Source organism: Otolemur garnettii, unplaced genomic scaffold, assembly GCF_000181295.1.
Source record: "Otolemur garnettii isolate 467f Iridium unplaced genomic scaffold, OtoGar3 scaffold00024, whole genome shotgun sequence".
Lineage (NCBI taxonomy): Eukaryota > Metazoa > Chordata > Mammalia > Primates > Galagidae > Otolemur > Otolemur garnettii.
This window is the reverse complement of record NW_003852419.1, coordinates 8,487,931-8,508,866: the sequence shown is the minus strand read 5'-3', so window position 1 is coordinate 8,508,866 and position 20,936 is coordinate 8,487,931. Positions and strand designations below refer to the sequence as shown.

At 37.1% G+C, this 20,936-nt stretch overlaps 1 protein-coding gene across 8 annotated transcripts in view; it reads left to right on the top strand.

Annotated features, from left to right (window-relative positions):
* Positions 1-20,936, top strand: part of NRXN1 (neurexin 1) — a 690,023-nt gene that overhangs the window by 296,100 nt on the left and 372,987 nt on the right. The window lies entirely within an intron of this gene.

The window sequence follows — 20,936 nt, the reverse complement described above, 5'->3', positions numbered from 1 at the left end:
AAAAAAAAAAAAAAGATAAGATGTGATGTTCTTTATACTTTCTGTTAGTTTCTTCTTTAGTTTTAATCAGTCTATACATATTATGTAAATAAATCTAATTATGCATGAATATAAACATATGCAGAATACATTAAAAATGAGACCATGACATCTATAATGCAGTTTATAGGTTAAATATGGGTATGTTCTTAATAATTCTACAAGTAATATTTGTTATAGATTTAATTTTTTAAATAGTAGTATATAATATTTAAATTGATTATTTTGTAAGAAGTCCTTTAAGGAACAAATATGCTGCATTCTTTTATATTTGCCTGAGGAAAAGGACTCTATTTTAGCAGCCTAGAATCCAAACAGAAACAAAATATAATTTCAGGGAGTACAGGATGCGGTGCTCAAATTGAGCAACCCTGTGCATAAAGAATCATTGCTCCTTTCAAAGCCTCATGCTGAATGAATATATGGAGTGGCAGTTGGTTATTTTTTCTCCCTCGACAGTGCTAAAATTTTAGTTTTCTATGAACACATGCTGGGAATTAAAGTACCTAGGTATTCTTTTTACCCATTGTGAGAAGACCAGTTCCCAGTTAAGTTATCCAAGAAATAAAATAAGGGGACGGGGGTGGGGGGGAGATAAACAACTTGGGTGAAAATAATCCAGGAGTTGCCTCAACTGCTTGAGCCCTTGCCTTGGTGCCTCCCAGCAAGAGAAGGAGCAAGGTGTTCCCTCCTCCCTCTCCAGCTGGGTCTCCTTCCTGCTCCTGAGACCCCGGGGGAAGCCAGAGACCTGTTGTTTTAGATTTTGCCATTGTTAGTGCAGAGATGCCATCCAGAACTGAAAATATAGCAAACTTTCTTTTACTTAGATCTAATCCTCAGACCTTTAGCCCTAAAGAAGCAGGTATGTTATGGGCCAATTAGTAAGAATGTATTTGGAAGGAGAAAGACTGTAATGTTTTAGTTCCTTTTCCTAGGTCTCAGGACGGCTCTGTGGTGTGATCTTGAAGGGGACTTTGGAGGAGGCTAATTTGAGTGAGTGTAATTAATAATTACTTCCTGGGAGGCAGCTGGCAAGGGTCCCACAGAAGCATCAAAGGCAACAAGAAAATTAGTCTAGAAAATACAGGCTGGAAGCATGTCACTTCTCTTCCTTTTCTGGGTGACAATCTGGCCTGAATTTGTGTGTAACTGAGAGTGTGTCCAATGTGGAAACTGCTGTAGGAAACCAAGCCAAAATTTGTACGTGTGAAGAATTTATTACAGGTGGGGATTTACTGCACACAAGGAAAGATTGTTTTCCCCACAAACTGCATTAAAGTTACAGTCTGAGGCAAGGCCTCAGAGTTTTACAAATAGCACAATGAGCAAATAAATCTATGTCCATTTCATTTGCAGCCTTTCTATATTCTACGTAGGTGACCAAGAGTAAAGTAGAGGATATTATCAAATGGACTTTTCCACGTAGTGACTAATTCAGCTGATCTTTAGGCATTAAAGATTTTCACAATTAGAAGACACTCCCCTCCCCCAGTAAAAATGTTACACTGCTTTTTGATTCTTCATCACTTGACATATCCTTAAGCTTTTGAAATAGAGTCATGATAAATCAGAAACTAAATAAAAAGAAGAGAAATGCACATATCAGGGGAGATAGTACCTCACATTTTTATGCATGTTTTCTAACATATGGCATCAGTATTACTGTTTGTTTGTCGTATAGAAAACTGAAGAACTATTTACTAAAAAGATACATGACCACACATAGAACAATTTAAAACCCCACATCAGCCCTTTTTATCTAAGCCAGTGCTTCTACATTTTGGTTGTGCTCAGAAATGCCAGTATTAAACGTTTGAAACCAAGTCTGTTTCCATTTTAGCTCAAGTGTAGGAGGAGGGGCTCAAAGAACGCATCAGATCTGAATTTGCGCTAATATAATCAGTGACTTCATTTGTATTAAAAAATGTAAATGTTCCTTTGAAATCTGACTTGGCCTTTGAAAGGAAAAAGTACTTACTGAGAAATCTGCATTGACAGAACAAATACTACTTGCAAAGTAGAAACCAGTGTTGTTGGCTTGAGTAGATTCTCAAGTCAGTTGTGAAATTCATAACCTTTTATCCATAAAATAGCTTCTTCTCTGGATGACAAAATTATTTTTGAACTGGGTGTTTGCCAAGTCTAAAGACAAAAGGCTCAGTGTGTGTACCTGAGCACCAGCTTCAGGTTGGATTTTTCCAGGTATGGTTGTTTTCTTAGGGGTTACAGCTGCTTCCATTCTGAATTAATCACTATAAATATTGCTTTACTAAGTCAGATGTCATCTGTTTTATTAGTAAAAGTCCATACCATAGTGACTTAAAGAGAAGTCCTAGACTACTCAATGAATTCACTGATGCTTGGCACTGACTTTGCACTAAGTTATTTTCTTAGGGTGTCCCATTTTCAGTTCTATTAAGTCCCAATAGATTAATCTAGTTATTCAGTGATGAATTTAATTATCTTATAAGACAGAAGTCCAAAGGCTGCTTCTTTGTTGGTATTAGGTTGGATTTTAAAGTGCTTGCCGTTCTTTAATCATCATGCCAGTTTGAGGTTGCCAGTGATTTTCACCTGTCTAATTTTTAAATAACATAACCATAAGGCAACAGGTGTAGGCCAATTCAGTCAAGAAAAATTGAAGTAGAAGTCATTTGCTCATGAAAGAAGGAAAAAGTTATTTTATAAAAGTCAGTAAATTGGGTAGATTTTTTTTAACTTTCTTGAGAGCTCCTAAAGGCAAGAGTATGCAATTCAGAGGAGTCTCTTTGTTTTGTTTCTCACAAGAAAGCAGTTTGGAGCCTGCAAAGCATGGACTTGGATAATAATCATGGACAAAAATCAAGCCACAAGTAGATTTTTTTTTTTATAAAATTGTCTATGCTTATTAGCAATCAGCTTGTCATTTGATATGAACTAATCAAGTAACAAAGGAGATTTGGGGGGTTGGTTATTTAAAATCAATTGCTTAATGACTTAATTTAAAATATAAAGTATTTTTGAATCCATTGGTCTGAAACTGTGACTTGAGTTTCAAATTGACAATTAAGATTTTTCTTGACTCTGGTATTTGTTGATTATATTGTTTATTTTTTAAATCTAGTTATTGTACAGGGTGGCCATAAGGTTATTATCATTGGAATTACATGGACAGATTAAAAATAAATTTTAAAAATGCAATGGCTATTTGATTTTTAGGGTCCTGGATATATAGTAAACGTTTGTGCATTGAGTTTTAAAAGTTTTGCCTATTACGTCTGCTTTAATTTAGTTTCTTAGTTAAACCTTGAAGGAATAATATTATTTAAATAAAAGTTGATAGCTATGTAAATAATTTCTTTTTCTTAAAAAGAATTAAACAGATCATGGAGGTGTGCCTTTGTACCGTCAGCTGTGCAGGAGAATCAGTTGAGCCCAGGAGTTCAAGGCCATCCTGGGCAAGAAAGTGAGACCCCACTTCTCAAAAACAAACAAACAAACAAACAAACAAACCAAACTAACTCTTGAGTATATAGTATCACATTTTAAGATATTTATTTGTTTTGTTTTGTGGTAAAGTGGATAGAATTTAATTTAACCAAGTTAAACTCTAAATACAATGGAACAAATGACTACCTTTATATTAGTGGAGGATGAACATGTATTTGGTATTGAACACTGTGAAAATCACATCATGTTTCATAAAACTGGTTTAGAACTCATTCTTTAGCACAGAACACACTGATAATAAGAAGAGGGGAATTTAGAGGACCAAAGCAGAGTCTTTAATTATAATAAGATTGTCTTCTATAGCTCTGTAGAATTGCTTTCCTCTGGGGTTTAAGTTGAAAGGAGGCACACTTTTGTTTGTATCTTACCCAGCTACAAAGAGTGAAGAAATCCCTGAACAGCCATGCTGAAAATGGCTTCAGTGGGTTCCTGGGGATTTTTGACTCATCACATACAGAAAAATAAGTACTACATGCTACCTATAGATCATTGCTACGACTACCAGTTTTCCTTGATCTTTGGAATATTCTCAGCTCTCACTAATCAAAGGTGTTTAAATCTCCAGAGAGCCCAGAAAATCTTCAGCCCTTTCAGCTTCTTTCATTTATTTAATAAACCACATTGTCCTTGATCCCTATTGTATAATGTTGAAAATGGAATGTGCACAGATCTAGGTACCTTTTGGGTCTGTCTCTCTAGGGTTTAGTTGACAATTTATTTCAGCGTGCCAGGTTAGAAAAAGCATTCTGTCCAGAATAGATAAACAGAAGAACATATTTTTCTTTTGCAAAATCGAGACGAATGTAACCAGCCTTCTTGATATGCTGTCTCTTTTCTGCCACATCTTATTAGGTCTGTAATCTTGTATGTCAGGACTTTCAGCTAATTGGGATAAGTTATGAATGTTTACATTACTGATATGATCTATAAAAATGCTGTTTTACCTGAACCTATATAAGACAAAGCTTTCTAGATTATAATTTTCAGTGAATTTGCAATAGAAGACTGCTGAGGTAGACCTGGTTACATCACATTCTGCAAATATAGAGAGGTCAAAAACTTCTCGTTTGTAATTATACTGAATACACTAAACTAGTATACTTCATAAGATAGTAAGTAAAGAAACTGAACTAGAAATATTTTTAACTAAATTGTATTATATGAAAAGAATCTAGAGGTCAGTAATCTCTGGTTTTGTGAATTTGAACAAAATTATTATTATGTCTTTTTGCTTAAATTAGTAAACTTTAACTTGATATACATTTTGTGTGGCATAGTCAGCTTATCAAAAGCTTTCATTGCTTATACTCACGAGAGATTTACAGAGAATAATTATAGAAGAGAAAGCATTTAGGGCTCAATTTCAAAGTGCTGCCGTTCAGAGAGCTAGCCAGCTATGGAAGGATGTAGACATGGATGATAGGCATGTCATGATTAATGCATGTTAATGACTGCACGTGGCTATGAAGAATAGAAGGCTGAAGAAGAGACATGTGGCCCCTCTGAAATGTGGTTAATAAAACTTTCATGAGCTTCAATTAATTTGTCCATTCCATGCCAGCCAAACTGTCTTGATATTGAGAGAATAAATAGCCATACCCTTAGTTTTGTCAGAAACTCATCATTCTAAGGAACATTCTTTCTTCCAAAAATTATATACTATTATATATATATGTGTGTGTGTGTGTGATTCATGCCTAGATATATGAAAATTTAAATGTAGGATGAACCTAGAGACTACAAATTAATGTTGTTTATGGCTGTGAACAAATTGGACATACTATGGGATAATATATATTATAGTATATATTAGAGTAAAAATATATGGACTCTTATTTCACTGAGATCCCAATAAGGAGATCAATTTATAAAAATAAACTTCCATATTTTTTTACCTAGACAAACTGAATCCAGAAGCTTCACTTTTGGACTCTAGTTCCATAGAATTTCTTTCCTGGGCCTTAAATAATGGAATAAATATGTATGTATTGATGATTGATGGATGAATGGATGTATGGTTTGGCAGATTATAGCAAATAACCGAATGCCAATTTATTTCTCAGAGTGACAAAAAAATACTCTAAACTGTTATTTCTATCTTATCCCTTTAAAATTCAATTAAAAACACAGTGTGGGGATACTTCTTAACATCTTCTAGACTAATACTTCAGTGAACAGGAGTGTTCTTTTTGAAACTGGCATAACAGAAGACATCAGCCATGCACTTGGTGCTCATGTGTGCAGAAAGGATTATTTTAATTTAGGAGAATGTTTATTAGGTCATATCATGTTTATATAAAAACTTAATCTTAGTACAGCTTCTAAGTTTACCAATCACAACTGCAATGCACTTTATTAATTGGGAAATGGAGGATAGAAGTTACCTTAATAGGACTGGCCTAGTATTGTAATTCATTGTCAATGTAGTCATTTCCTCACTTTTCTCTTAGTGGACTTCGTAATCTATAACTGTCAATAATGATGACTGACAAAACTGTGTCTTTAATGTGCAATTAATCATTTACTCCCATCATTGGTTCAATTTGTCATTATTCCAAAAGTACAAAAAGCCCTGTGCTCTTGGTTCATTTCTGAAACTTGAAAGTTATCTAAAGCAAAATGACTCTTTATTATTGAAAAATTGAAACGCTAAATATTTGCAAAAAGAATCTTTATGGATTTATTTCTTAAGACTCGGGGATTGAAAGTAAAAAAAAAAAAATTCTGAAGAGATGGTTCTTAACTTTTGTCACAGAAATGCGGAAACATGTTTATTTTATTGAAAAATTAAATTTATTATATTTTTCATTTTTTAATTTGTTTGCTGAATGTCCTTACTAAGCCCCAGTGATTTCTGGTCCTTAAAAGAAAAAAAATTAAGAATTGTTTTGTGTTTATCTGTATTCTCTTTTTTACATTCCCCTTTAAAACATGATTTGTAGGGACCCATCATAATCAAGAGGCCTATCATATCAAGGGAAAAATTCACAGATCTTGTATTTGTAGAAGGCTGGATTTTTAATTCCTTGAGGGACGAATTTTTATGACTCTTCCATTATCAGTAAACACTTGGTCCTTAGCACTAATAGACACAATGCTAACAAAATATCAAATAGGCAAGGAGGATTCACCTTGATACTCTCTGTATCTATGTCCGTTTCCAGTTCTCTGGTACCACCACATTTCTGGAGGAAGTCTTTATTCAGCAACACCTGACATATCAGACATGCTAAGGACAGGGTACAGAAAAGGTTACATGGTGCAGAGAATCCGGCAGAGCCCTGTTTACTTGTTATCACATTTCCCTTGCAGAAGAGGAAAATCGGTGATTACATCAACAGATCTGCTCATGATTAGACTTATAGGCACAGTTAAACAATTTTAAGCAAATGAGTTACCTGTTAATGTATTAAGCATATGCTTATTTAATATTTGTTTAATGAGTGGCATTATGCTAAATGGATCCCTAACTGTATGGACTCTGTAGCCAGACTGCCTGGGTTCAACTCCTAGATCAACTCCTTGACCACTCATTGCCTGAATTCTGCTTCTGTAAGTACAAATAATTTTAGGTTTTAAATTATTGCATTGCTTAATGAGTTAATATAGTAAAAGCACCCAGAATACTGGTTGGCACATGCCTAATGTGTTTGCTATTACTTCATAGGTTCTGCTGCATGTGAAAGAGACTGACATTTAAAATAATTTAACCAAATTGAAGTTTACCTCTTAGCTTTCCTGAAGGAGTCTGAGTAATGAGATCTGAATAACTGAGCTGGGTCTTCTCTGCAGAATTTTCAGGAGTTCTGGCTCCTTTTGTAGCTTTGTTCACTAATTCTATGTGGTGTCCTCATCTGCTTAGTTCCAGGTGGCTATTCCCATAGGAAAGGAGAAAAGGCCGAATTCCCCTTTAAAGGGCGTGACTTAGAAGTTGACCTCATGGCTCTGCTCACATCCCATTGTCCAGAACTTAGTTCCATGGCTACACTTAGATGCAAAGGAAACTGGGAAAGGCCTTCTTTGTATTGGATGTCCATTCATACAGCTGAAATTAGTGCTTAGGGAAATGAAAGTTCTGCCTGTACAGGGGAGCAGAGGAGAAGGCTTATGAAGGGGATGGTTTCCAGTTTCTGTCACAAATAAACACACTTGGAGTCAGCACAAAGATGGCTTTCCCCCTCAGAGTTGGTGGACTGTAGTGTCTATTTTTTCATAGTACACTTGAGTACATGAGAGAAAAGTACTTTTGCAATTTTCAGCCATATGAAAATAAGTATAACTCAAACTGTTATTTATAACTAAGATATTTCTGGCATCGCTAAGATCAGAATGGTCTTAACCAATTTCTTACTCCAGTTTTAAAAGTTAAAATGACATTTTAAAACTTTAAAACCAACAGTTCTTTTTGTCGTATCATTAGCTTTCCTGATCTCTCAAATATCCATTAAAGTCATTCATTCTTTCAAAAAACTCACTCTATTTTTTTTTCTATTTCTCGATTCCACCTCCTTTCTATATTAGTGTTGTTTCTCGTCTTCTTCCCTGCTTCTGTTCTTTCCTATGTGTCTTCAGGGTTAGATGACAGACAAACTTCCCAAATGCCCATTTGGTAGGCTCTGTTCTAGGACTCATGGTGATAGAAGTTTGATCCCTTGGTCTTTTTAAATCACCTTCATAATTCTTCAAAACCCATTGCTTGATTCTCTCTTCCCTGAGCACTAATTTAAGAAGCCTTAGATTTGTTCATAAAGGCTTAATGGATTATACACTGTTTGTTAGCCTAAGGAAATAGGTTTTATTTAAACCATAGTCGTTTAAAAAGAACTGGAACAAAGATCAGCAGATTTAATTGGACTACTTTTTGTTGTTTTATGTGCATGCACAGATTCACCCCCTTTCTTCCTTCACTATTTTAAAAATAGGGAATAATTTAATACTAACTCATTCAAAAAGGGGGATTGTTATTCATACCATGTTTTTACTATGTACTTAGTATGATTTATTTATTGAAACTGTAATAGAATAGGGATGAGCTACTAAATGGAAACCAAGTGGTGGGGGGAAAACACACAAAATATGCCAGTTCCTCAGGGCATGAAAACATATTTTGAAGAGTCAGATTTTTTTTTTCAACACTGAGCAATGACCAGCGTATGAAACCATCTTTAGCATTACTTTATTCAGTGAATGAGAACCATTAAAATTCTGCTGGAGAGGTGTGGATGCAGATATGGAATAAATGTATTCTTAATGTATTATCATTAGAGCCAAAATATACCAGATGACAGATTTCTAGATGATGTAGAAATTCAGCTCTCCTGCCATAGATAGCTTTTCTACTTTAAAACATATTGGAGAGGAAGAGAGGATGCAATTGTATAAAGCCCAAAGTGTGAAATCTTCGGTATATATATATATATAAAAATCCATAAATAAGCCGTTTCCTGAAAGGGTCTACATGATTATGTAGCCCAATTCCCCAAAGTGCTAGCTCAGGGGTCAGATCAATTTTGAACATAATAAAAGGATGGCATTTTCTCCTGCATTATGCCAATATTTTTTTGAAAATTTCATATCTACAGAAGACAGGATCATTATGTTTGAAAAGTGGACAGGCTACCTGTAGAGAGCATGTATTATCCAAAATAAATGTTCATTTCAAAAGGAAAGTTTGAATGACTTGGGGTTAGCAGCAGAGAGACCTCTTAATCATAAAAATCAGTTTTAAGAATCCTGCAGGAGGCAAGGAATATATCCACAGACAACTAAGCTACATCTATTTCACAAGCTTTATGGTAGAGTGAGGCATTGTAAACAGATTACGTAACAAATGATTAAAGCTGTGTACTTAGCCGAAATTTTAGAGCCAGGTCTGGACAACCATTCAGTAGAAAGGGACTTTGAGTAGAATCTCCCTTTTGGGAGGAAACGCATTGGGTAAAATATCTTGTGCGGGTTCTGAGGGCATTTTAAGTCAGTGATTTAGTGTGTTCTACAACGAATTTTAAGAATTTAGAAGGGTGCTGCAAAAGCCTAGCTGGAATCTTGATTAAACTCTTGCCTGAGACTCCACATAGTTATTAGAGTTTCTCAATGAAAACTGCCCTGGGAGTTCTCCATCCTGGTAAATGCCCAAGAAAAAAAGCAGGCATCAGCATGAGGTATTTTAGCCTATAGGATAGAGTAGAATTACAAAGCCAAAAATGAGAGTACATTAAGTATCTAAATCTTGAACTGTTTATAATCAGTGTTAATTTTTTATTCTTTTTAATCCTTGAAAAATTTATCTTAAGAAACACAATTTTCAGTAGTAAGATTTGGAAACTCAAAAAGAAGGAGAAAGCCATGTCACAGTCATTGCTTTAATTCTTTGGCCCATCAGCACTTAGAACAATTTTATCATTGAATTAGTTGTGATTTTGAAATTATGTCTGCTTATTAATTCTAATATTAATACTGAAATTAGGCTTATTAGGAAAGGTTATGAATCGAGTGTGCTGGGTGGCACCTGTGGCTCAAGGAGTAGGGCGCTGACCCCATATAATGGAGGTGGTGGGTTCAAACCTGGCCAGGCCAAAAACTGCAAAAAAAAGGAATTGAGTGTGCTGATCCAGGGAAGAGGAAAGTAAGAGAGAAAACTACCCCTGAGCCACACTGGCCAATGTGATTCCCAGAACATAGCTAGTGCCCGGTTTAGATTTCAATAATCCTTTGTCCAGATCACACCTTTTGTCATTACACAAGGTTGAACTCCTATGCATCCTTAATATCCACTTTAAATTATCTTTCTGGAAAACCTTCATCAACATCATGAGGAAAAAATTACCTCCCACTTCGGTGCCTATGTGCATGGTTTATCTCACCATTGGGTTCATTTCACTATAGCGTCTTACTTATTCTGATGTTGTATATCCCAGGAACTTATTTAATTGCCATCTGGTGTTTCTCTTAAATTCTTAACACTGGAGGCTCCTACTGTGAAACGCCATGGCAGAATGGAAAGGGAATGCAAACTTTGAAGTAAGGCAGATCTGAGTTTAACTTGGATCCTGCACATATTAGCTTTTTATGAACAATTTACATGTAGTATCTATGTGCTTTAGTTCTCATGCTTGTAAAATAGCAATAAAATATGATTTAGAGAAAATTATATCATTAAAAATAAAATTGCAGAAACGTTAGGTATCCAAAGGGTTTTACCTCTTATTTGTGTTTATAGCCAAACTGACAAATCCATCGTCCTTCAACCCTAAAAGTGTTAACCACAGCTCCTGTGCAATTGCGTGAAGTCGGTCACTTTGGAGGCATTTGCTTTCCTCTGTTATTCTCCCCGGGTTCCCTTTGTGTGGAAAGTCAGATGGATGAGTGACAAAGGCTTAGAATACCGTATGTGTGTGGTAGTTCTATAATTAAATGTGATCAATCTATAATTTACCTAAAATGAATGCATATCAAGTAGACATGCAACTTAAGCATTCCACTCATCGTCTGTAGTCATTAGTGCTGTTACTAACATGGTCTGCCTGGAAACATTACTTCCCCTAAGGAAATTCACCTAGTCTGTGCATATAGAGTCTTGGCTTCTATAAAGCAATCATTGTGCACTTTTTTTTTTTTGGTATGTTGGTAATGAAGACAGATTTAAAGGTGCTGCTCTATTCAAATAAACTTCAGGGTGAATTCCAAGAAAGTCACTGTGATAAACTGGTGACGCTTTGTAAGTAGTGGTTTGCCCTCTCTCCCAATTGTCTTTTAGTGCAATAAAAATTTAGAATTTTCCCAGTTATTTCTGAAGTGGTCTGCCCTGGAGTTGTGTGAGAAATTCCCTCATGGCTACCGACTTGCTCATTCAGTTAGAGAGTAATTTTTTCATCCTGATTGAAATTTCAAGTTATTTTTGTCATATTGCTTTAGAAATCAGTCAGTCTGCAAATCTCCCAAAAGACTGGTTTGAAATTTGGTAAATTAAGCAATGACTAGAGCACAGGAAAAACAAACAAACAAACAAACAAACAAACAAAAACACCAGAACAAGAACACAGGGAGAATGTGGAGTATAAGTAATATCATGATTCTCCCTTCCCAGACACAGAATCCACAGGCAGAATGTTGCCAACAGTTAATGGTTTACTCAACTAAATGCTTACAACACCATATGCAGGGCTGGACCAAACAATAATTCCTAAGAAACCATTCCTTTTTTTTTCTTTTTCATTAGTTGCTAGTGGTAATTAGCAATTAAAACTTCCCAGAAGAATTTCCTGTCTTAATAAAGGGACTCTTTGAAAATGAAACAGATTCACTATCCCAGTGTCTTCTCTCCAGTGATTGGTGTGATGCTTCTTTGGTTAGGAGGTTCTGGTTAGGAGGTTAATTCTCAAACCAGGAGGGTCGCCCTGTCTCAGCTAGGCAGGAAAGGCTCACCATCTGTTCTCCAGGAAGACTCTTCTAATCACTGCCTTCTTCCCAGCCCAGCCTGGGGTGCGTTCCTCCAGGTCTCTTTCTCCTTCACAGTGAATTTCCCCAGTACAGTGTAGGTATCTTATCCAACTTGTCTTCAATCCTTAGCATACAATAAATGCTTATTTAATAAACATATACATGAAAAAATTGATATTTGTTATTTCTTGGTTTCTTTTTATAACAGAATACAAAGCATTAGAAATCTACAAAATTGTTCTGTTACTATTTTTAAATATTTTTAAAAATTGCTGTTGTTGTTTGATCATAGTGGAAACACTGAGCCTTTCCTAGAAAATAAATATTAGCGATAATACACAATTACCGTACAGATAACTAGATAGAAATTCAGGCTGCCTTGTCACTCTTTGAAGTATTGCAAATTAATTATTTTGCTTTTATTTTGCTCCATAAATTGACACATTCAGTGGAAGTGGCCATAAAATTAGGAAACTCTCTTTTAAACAGCTTATCAAAGGTTCCAAGTGAATGTTGTCATTTCAGGAAGTCACCTGCGATTATTTGCACTCTCTGCCTAGACGCTGATGCTACTCAAAGGAGTTGAGTAGAGTACTCGTGAAGTCAGAGTCATCTTACAAAATGAACAGAAATCAGTTCCATTGCTGTGAACACCAGCTTCTTAGGTTACAAAGAAATGACCCTTTTAGGGTACTCTGAGAAATGGGAACTTAAGAAAATGCAGGAAACCTTCTTAGCAGCCACTCAGCCAGGAATCATAAAGAACTGGAACCTAAGTTACACTTCCTGTGGTATCATAGTGAATCCAGTAAACTGGTCACCTCTGCCCCGACAGGGTACCATTCATAGGGCTCATATTCCTGCCTTTATTGATTTCTCAGAATGTATTTCTTCATTTTTTTTAAACTCCTGTTTTTCCTGACCTCTTCCTTGCCTCCTTCTATTTCTCCTTCCTGTATTTCTCCTCTACCCCTGTATTATGTCCTCCCAGGAGAAGCATCATTTGGATTTTAATCCAGAGAATCCAGCCAGACAGAGTTCCCTGCTGTGCTGCTTCATGGACTCCTGCCTCCTTTGTGTCTTCCCTGTGGAAGGCACCTTAGTCTTTGGAATGGGGCATCTGTCACCTCCTGGATGGGGCAGCCTAAGGCTTTGACTATTATGTATTTGGGATTCCTATGGCCACTTCTCTTAGAGAAGTTTGTGAATGTAGAAGTTGCTTTGGGGCCAGGACTATCACTTGTATAATTTTCTTATAGTTTCCTGGGCGTATTGATCAGAACCAGTCAGAGAGATGGAGAGGAGATATGGCAATGAGAAGTCTAGAGTGAGCAGCCAGAGGTCAAGCAGGAGCTGAGACAACTTGAATATGGAGCGGGAGGCAAGCTCATTGATGGGGGAGGCAGTGGAGAAGAGGGGAAAAGCATACAGCTGCCCAAAAAGCCAGAAATGTTTGAGAACTAAATGTAGAAACAGGCTGGGCAGGGCGACTCACGCCAATTATCCTAGCACTCTGGGAGGCTAAGGTGCGTGGATTGCTTGAGCTCATGAGTTTGAGACCAACCTGAGCAACAGTGAGACCCCATCTCTACTAAAAATAGAAAAATCGAGGCAAGAGGATAACTTGAGCTCAAGAGTTTGAGGTTGCTGTGAAATAAAAATAGAAAAATCGAGGCAAGAGGATCACTTGAGCTCAAGAGTTTGAGGTTGCTGTGAGCTATGGTGATATTACCCACTTTACCCAGTCACTTTTGACTGTATCTCAAAAACAGAAAAAGAAACAAAAATACCAGGAGTATGCACACTTAGGGGTCCAGATAATATATGGAAACGTATGTCTTCAACTAGTTTTTATTCCTTTAAGTTGCATTGGCTTCACCGCATACCGAACCAGTTCAATTCATTTAGGGGTGTATATTGAGGTCCCCTTCCACACATAGTCTAGGCAATGCACTTCTCTTTTATTCGCTGACTGTAGTTCTCAACGACTTGAGATTACAAATAGGAATCAGATCCAAGTTTTATAGGTCAAGATTTGGCATCATTGAGACTATTTAAAAGTTAATCAAAGGAAGTTCTGGATGTAGCATCAAAGGTACACAGATTCTTTGGGACAAATTTCAAAGTGACTCCTTTGAAGGATACAACACTTAACCTCAAGCTATAAGTTCAGATATGTTAGTGGAAAAGAAATCAGTGATGTTACTTCCTAGCTACATGTTGGCTAAGTAACTTTCGAACATTCTCAAAGGTACTGTTTTGTGGTCTTTGTCCTTGCTGAGCCCACCCAGAGCTCTTTCATGCTTTCTTCAAGTGGGCAACAGAGCTGACTAATAGGAAGAAATTAGTTTTCACCAAGAACTAAAGTGGATGATGAGGAATCCTTCCTTAAGTTGATAGTAACAACACATTTCAGAACCTAGTAAAGGCTGAAAATGACTGATAACAGGGTTCAACAAACTCTTTTTTCCCAGAGAGCTAGAAGGTAGGCTTTGGACTATGGGTCTATGTCACAACTACTCAAAATTAAACCACATTAGAGCTATCATATAATTTTTTTTTAGAGACAGAGTCTCACTTTGTCACCCTCGGTAGAGTGCAGTGGCATCACAGCTCACAGCAACCTCCAGCTCTTGGACTCAGGCGATTCTCTATATGGAATGGAATGCTGTTCCATTCATTGATGCCCTTCCATATATTAATGAAATGCTGTTATCATGCAAAAACAGCCATAGACAACATGTAAACTAAAGATGTGGTGGCTTTCCAATGGACTTCATTTATGGATACTGAAATTTCAGTTTTATATAGTTTTCACGTGTCACAAAATATTGTTCTTTTTTTGACTTTTTGGCACCCGTTAAAAAAAATATTCTTTACCTACTTGCAATAAAAAAGAAGCAGCTGGATGGGATTTGGGCCACAACCTTAGTTTTCCCAGCCTTGATTTAAAGAAACCAGCTTCCTGGAATTTCAAGTCAAAGGGCAGTAACCTGCAGAATGGATGCAGAGTTGGGGTGGCTTCCAGGAGCCACATGGAGGGTGAGTTATTTGCCAGCCTGGTGTAGAGCACTTCAAGAGCGCCGTTAAGGTTTAATAAGCTGGCTATGGAGCAGTAATGCTGCACATTAGAACCTTCCAGGGCTGCTGTGAAAATGCTTACTCAAGGCTCTGCAGTCCTCGTAAATACCAACAGTCCTTTGTAGGCCCCTTTGTTTAGATGGAACAGGGTTGGAGAATTTATTGCTCCTGTGGCTTAAGTTCCTGGACACACCAACTACACTTGCTCTTTTCAAATAAAAGTCAGTTTGGATTTATTTAGGGACTTTGCCCTTATGAAGAAATAGCAAAACATTATGTCTGAGAGAGCAGGACACTCACATCGTGAAAATTTTGCAGGGCTCTGGCACAGTTAAATTGCTTGTAACTGGTATGGGGAAATTCCTGTGACTCAGAGGAAGATGGTCTTTCCAGGGTGCCTGACTTACAAGGATGACTGCGCCGTTGAATATCTGGCTACCTTGCTTTCTCTCTCTGGCTAACTATGGCCTGTGTAGTGAATTCTTACAAATCTGGCCAAATGCCCTCTGATGTCCAGGGTAGAGTGGGTGTCCAAGCAGGCAGCCAAGGATAAAATCTTAAGTAAAATCTTCCCTTGTTTTACAACAGCTCTGCATGTTTCACTTGGAGGAAGAGGAATGCTTTAATAGATGCCTGTATCTGAGAAAGCAAAAGGAGATTATTTGTTGAAACTGCTCGGTTCCTGAAAGTAGGAAAGCATAAGAGCCAGTGTTTCTTAACATCAGATTTCCCCCCCTCAATTCAAAGACTTTTTTTTTCCTCTCACAACTTTGGTGGTTCAGCTCCAGGAGCAAAATGAAAAATTCCTTTCCCTCCTACGGTGAACATACACTAGCATGATTACACTGGAGGATTTTTCTCTGCTATGTTTCTAGAAATAGAAATATACTGGTGTCACGTGGCCACATTACATCCACATTCGACTGGTAATAGTACCTCAGCTGCAGGCAAATGGGCCCTGAGATAAAATGCAGCCCTGGAGAGGGGTCCGCTGCCAGCCTCATTTGAAGAAAGCTCTTATCATTTAGTCCGATTGTCAGCTGCATGCAGCAAAGTACCTTCTAGAAGAGCTGCATTCATTCCTGGGCCCCATTCCTTGTCCAGAGGAGATCTGATTTTGGTGGTGGTTGTGTTTACTTCTTTTAGTTTTTTTGTTTTTGTTTTTGTTTTTTTTTTTGCAGTTTTTGGCCAGGGCATATGGGGCCAGTGCCCTACTCCTTTGAGCCACAGGCGTGGCCCATGTTTATTTCTTTAAAGCCTAATTCCATTTCCATGTTGGCCTAAATCAGCATTCCTAACTCCAATCCAAAGCAATAGATGATCAGGAACCCACAGAATAGTCTCCTTCAGTTCCTCTCCACTGTGCCATGGGAGTGTGGATGTAAGGACTTTGATTCCTTCCTGGAGCTCTCCTCACCCTCCAGCCAGGGAATCTGGGAAATTAGCACTGTCTTATTTATCTTCCTCCAAACATTGTTATCTCAGTTTACTAATCAGAAGTAATGCTGGAACAGTGCAAAGGTAATGATTGCAATAAAACATGAGAGTGGCCTTCTGCTTACCACTTACATCAAGGAAACACAAATACCTAAAGAGGGCATTTAGGAGGAGGTGTGATACTTAAAAAATGTTATTTTCTTACTCTCTTGTTACATACAGAACAACTCGTGCAAAGCAAACCCAATTGCATAAATTGCTTTTGTTTAGTAGCCGGTGAAAAGGAGCTGCTTCAATTTCAGATAAAGTATTGGTTAAATGAAATAATTAAGTGGCACATGAATCTTGTCTTTGGGGGGAAAGCAATGCTACCCATTCGTCATTAATTATCCTGCACAAACGAGTCTCACCTGCTGATTTTTTCCCTTTCTGGGTTTAAATGTAAATGTTCAGACTTTGTACTTTTCAATGCATGTATGTAGTAGGGAAAATATCTGGATGGTTGTTAAGAACAAATCTGAAAGCAGCTTTCTCACTATTGCAGTTAATCCTCTTGTTTAATTATCTTCCAAAACCATCTTCCAAGTTCACTTAAAAATTAATTTCTAATTGTTTGTTAGCATATAAGTGCTAACAATAACTGAGTTGGTTCAGGAAACATTAACGCCTTTTGAGGTTTGGTATTCTGAATATTGCCTTTTTCCTTGTAAAAAATTAATGTATTTGCTAAAGGTTAGCTGACTGTGGAATGCACAGATATCAGGTTTCCTTCCTGTGCACTGAATTCTAGTGTCTTGATCCTACTTGAAATCAATATCAGGGAGATGCTGTTTGTTTTATAGATAAGTAAGTTATATACATAGCCATGTATAAATTTTATAAATGTGTTTTTAATGCATGTGCTTTTACTAAGTAATTCGATTTAAATTAAGACCTTGATTAATTAAGCCTGCCTGAAAATTCATCGCGAATACTACATTGCATTAGAATTATAGTAAAATGACATTTCCTTCACGTAGCAGGAAAGAAGCCAAGTAATAGAAAGTTCTGCCAAATATATCAGTGTGGTTTCTGGTAAGGTGTCTCTCCTGTCAATCCAGGTTCCCCCTGCATGTTCATATAAAAAGACAGTGAATAAGTGGAGATTTCAGTGGAGAATAATATGGAGGGAGAAATAAGCATTACTGCCACAAATTGCATCATTGTCCTAGGAGAGAAATTCGCCATTATGGGGGAAATTCACAGTCAGCCAGCTTCAGATATTGCAGTCCCATTGTGAGAGGGGCATCTGAGAGCTGCTTCTTTTAATAAATAATAATATTGAATGTGTAAAACTTCAAGGTCTCTGCTGATTTGTATATTCATATATATATAATTATATTCTTAGCAATTGGCTCCATTTAAGTATTACTCAGTCTCCTTCAACTCAACATTTCCCCATCCAAACTAAATTTCCATACAGCTCTATTTCCCTTCTACATTCTCTATCTCAAGGTATTGAGAGTTGCTACTGGACTGTCAAAGGAGACCCAAGAATTGCCCGAGATTTCTCATTTTTCCTCTTTTCTTTACTCATAGCTACTCAATTGCTGTTTCTGATCTGTGGTCTTTCCCCACTCTCTCTCCATCTCACTCTTCCTAATCATTCTAATCATGTCTTAATTCAAGGATCTGTCTCTTCTAAGTAGGATTAGTACCATCACCTCTTTACAAGATCCTCTTTCTCCCATTTTATGCCTCTTTAAATAAATGTCTTAGGGACTCCTTTGATGTGCAGGGCTGCCCTGTGCTTGGTGGGACCCTTAGCAACACCCCTGCGTCCCCTCACTGGATGCCCAGCACCGCTCTCCCAGTTGTGACAATTAGAACTGTCTGCAGACCTTGTCAGATGTCCCTGAAGAGGAAAATTTCTCCCAGCTGACAACCATTTCTTTTGTTAAATAAAACTCTTAGCAAATAGGTATTCAGTAAAATGCTTTATGGAAAAGTATTCATATGATACAACAAATTACAAACTGTTAAAGCATCCAAGGGAAGGATTTCTTAACTGGGCATTGTGGCGGGTGCCTAAAGTCCCAGCTACTCTGGAGGCTGAGGCAAGAGGATCATTTGAGCTCAAGTGTCTGAGGTTGCTGTGAGTTATGATGATACCACGGCATTTAACCCAGGGCAACAGAGTAAGACTCTTGTCTCAAAAAATTTTTTTTTTCTTAGATTTTTTTTTTCTTTTGAAACAGAGTTGCAAGCTGTCACCGTGGGTAGAGTGCCCTGGCGTCACAGCTCACAGCAAACTCCAACACTTGAGCTTAAGTGGTCCTCTTGCCTTAGCCTCCCAAGTAGTTGGGACTACAGGCACCCACCACAATGCCCGGCTATTTTTGGTTGTAGTTGTTGTTGTTTGGCAGGCCTGGGCTGCATTTGAACCTGACAGCTCCAGTGTATGTGGCTGGAGCCCTAGCTGCTGAGTTATTGGTGCTGAGCCTGAGTTTTTGTTTTGATTGGATATTAAATAAAGCCTCAAGATGTATTTCAGTTGTGCATATACTTTAAAGTACATAAAGACACTCTCTTTTGTGTCTACACCTGCCCTCTATCAGTTCAAGGTCCTTCCCTCACTGGTAGGGTGCCTTGTGTTCCAAACTCAGGTTCTCATATTATTTCTAAATTGATATATCAGAAAATGATAGTTCATAAATATTCCTAGGTTATCAAAGGAAAAAGTTTAATACATATTAAGTAATAGTTTTGAATACCACCTCTGAAATGAATAAAGCAAGCTGCAACATATGGGAACTGAATCTTCTAATCAGCAACTAGGTCTTATTTTCATTTGCTTAAAATATGCTTTTAAGTTTAACAAGTGATAGACTAGGAGAATGATAAAATGTAGAAACAGAGACCAGACCGTTTCATTATAATACATTTAGAGCCTAATGAAGGCTAAATCCTAGCGTCTGATGGTAGAAAGCAAAGTGATCTTGAAAGATTTGCTTTTTTTTTTGGTCATCTTCCCTGTGCTGCAGTTTCCATCTTAGGAAAATAAGACTTGCTAATATTCAGACCATGTGAATTCTGGGCAGTTTCCAGAAGAAAACATTCCTTTAAATGATGGCTAACTTCTAAAATGAAAATTACATAAGTGCTTTTTGGAAGACAACAATAACTAATCTCTATCCAATTGTACTTACCTTCCTCTTTAATACTTGGTATGCTTTCCAATGCTAATGGCGTATTAAAATTCATGGAGAAGGTTTAAACATACTTCTCCTATCATTTTGAGTGGAAGAATGTAGAGAGAAGATATTGTCTGATTAATTTTCAATTCAGGAAATTATGGGAGATAATATTAAATATGAGACCTAAGTGCAGAACGCGTTTAGGCACTGAATTGGAGTAGCTTGAGCACACAATTCCTGGGTTTTTTGTATTTGTTTTTATATACTTGTTGAAACATATTAAGTTTCAAGCTCAGTGCAATCATGTAGTTAAGTCATTTGTAAAACCATACCAACAGATGATCATGATGTTTAGAATATTATTAATTACAGAGCACCTTCAGTAAAACACATGTTCTATTGTGAGTTCTTTACACTTAAATGCTAACATCAACACACATCTGTATCGTACGATGATGATCATTAAGAGTAGGAAGAAGATGGAGAGGAAGCAGCGGTAGTAATGAAGTTACTATGAAAAGCCACGCTATTTCTTAAGGCCTAGAATGTGTCGGTGGTTAAAAGAACGCTGAATTATAAACTCTAATTCTATTGTACTACTTCTTAGGTAATGTTTGTTCTTATAGGAGTCCTTTGAAGCAGTTGCTGAATTATACAATGACTTTTCCTCGGACATTTGGAATGTACGCGTATGGCTAAGCTATCAGAGGTCTTTCTGGTATGGTTGAGGGGCTGATCTTTTGCTTTTTTGTTTAGTCTTCTACCTCTTTGAATGATATTTATGGCACATTTGTACATAGGCTATCCCAGACCATCTGGGTGAGAGCTGCCTCTTTTAATTCACGGGTTCCCTGCTTTACATCGATCACCTGCCTGACGGTGGATGAGTCGAGAGATGGGGTGTGTATGTGTCTGGGAATGCTGTTAAGCCATAGAAAAGAAGGTGATCCTGACATTTGCAACCAAATGGGTAAAGCTGTAGGACATGATGCTACCATACACACACATCCACACAGACACGTACACACACTTTAAAACAATATGTTGTACAAATATGTAGAATGTTATCTGTCAATTAAAAAGTAAATTCAACACTCTTCTACTTAAGATAGATCTTTCCTCATGTAGCTTTTTGTTCCAGTTTTCTGTTTCTCTTCATACAATTGCAATTGAAATTATTTCACTCTATCACTCATTGCTGTTTTTTTAAGTTTACATTTTAAAGTAAGCTATTTTTTAAAAATGTCAAATGAAGGCGGTGCCTCTGGCTCAGTG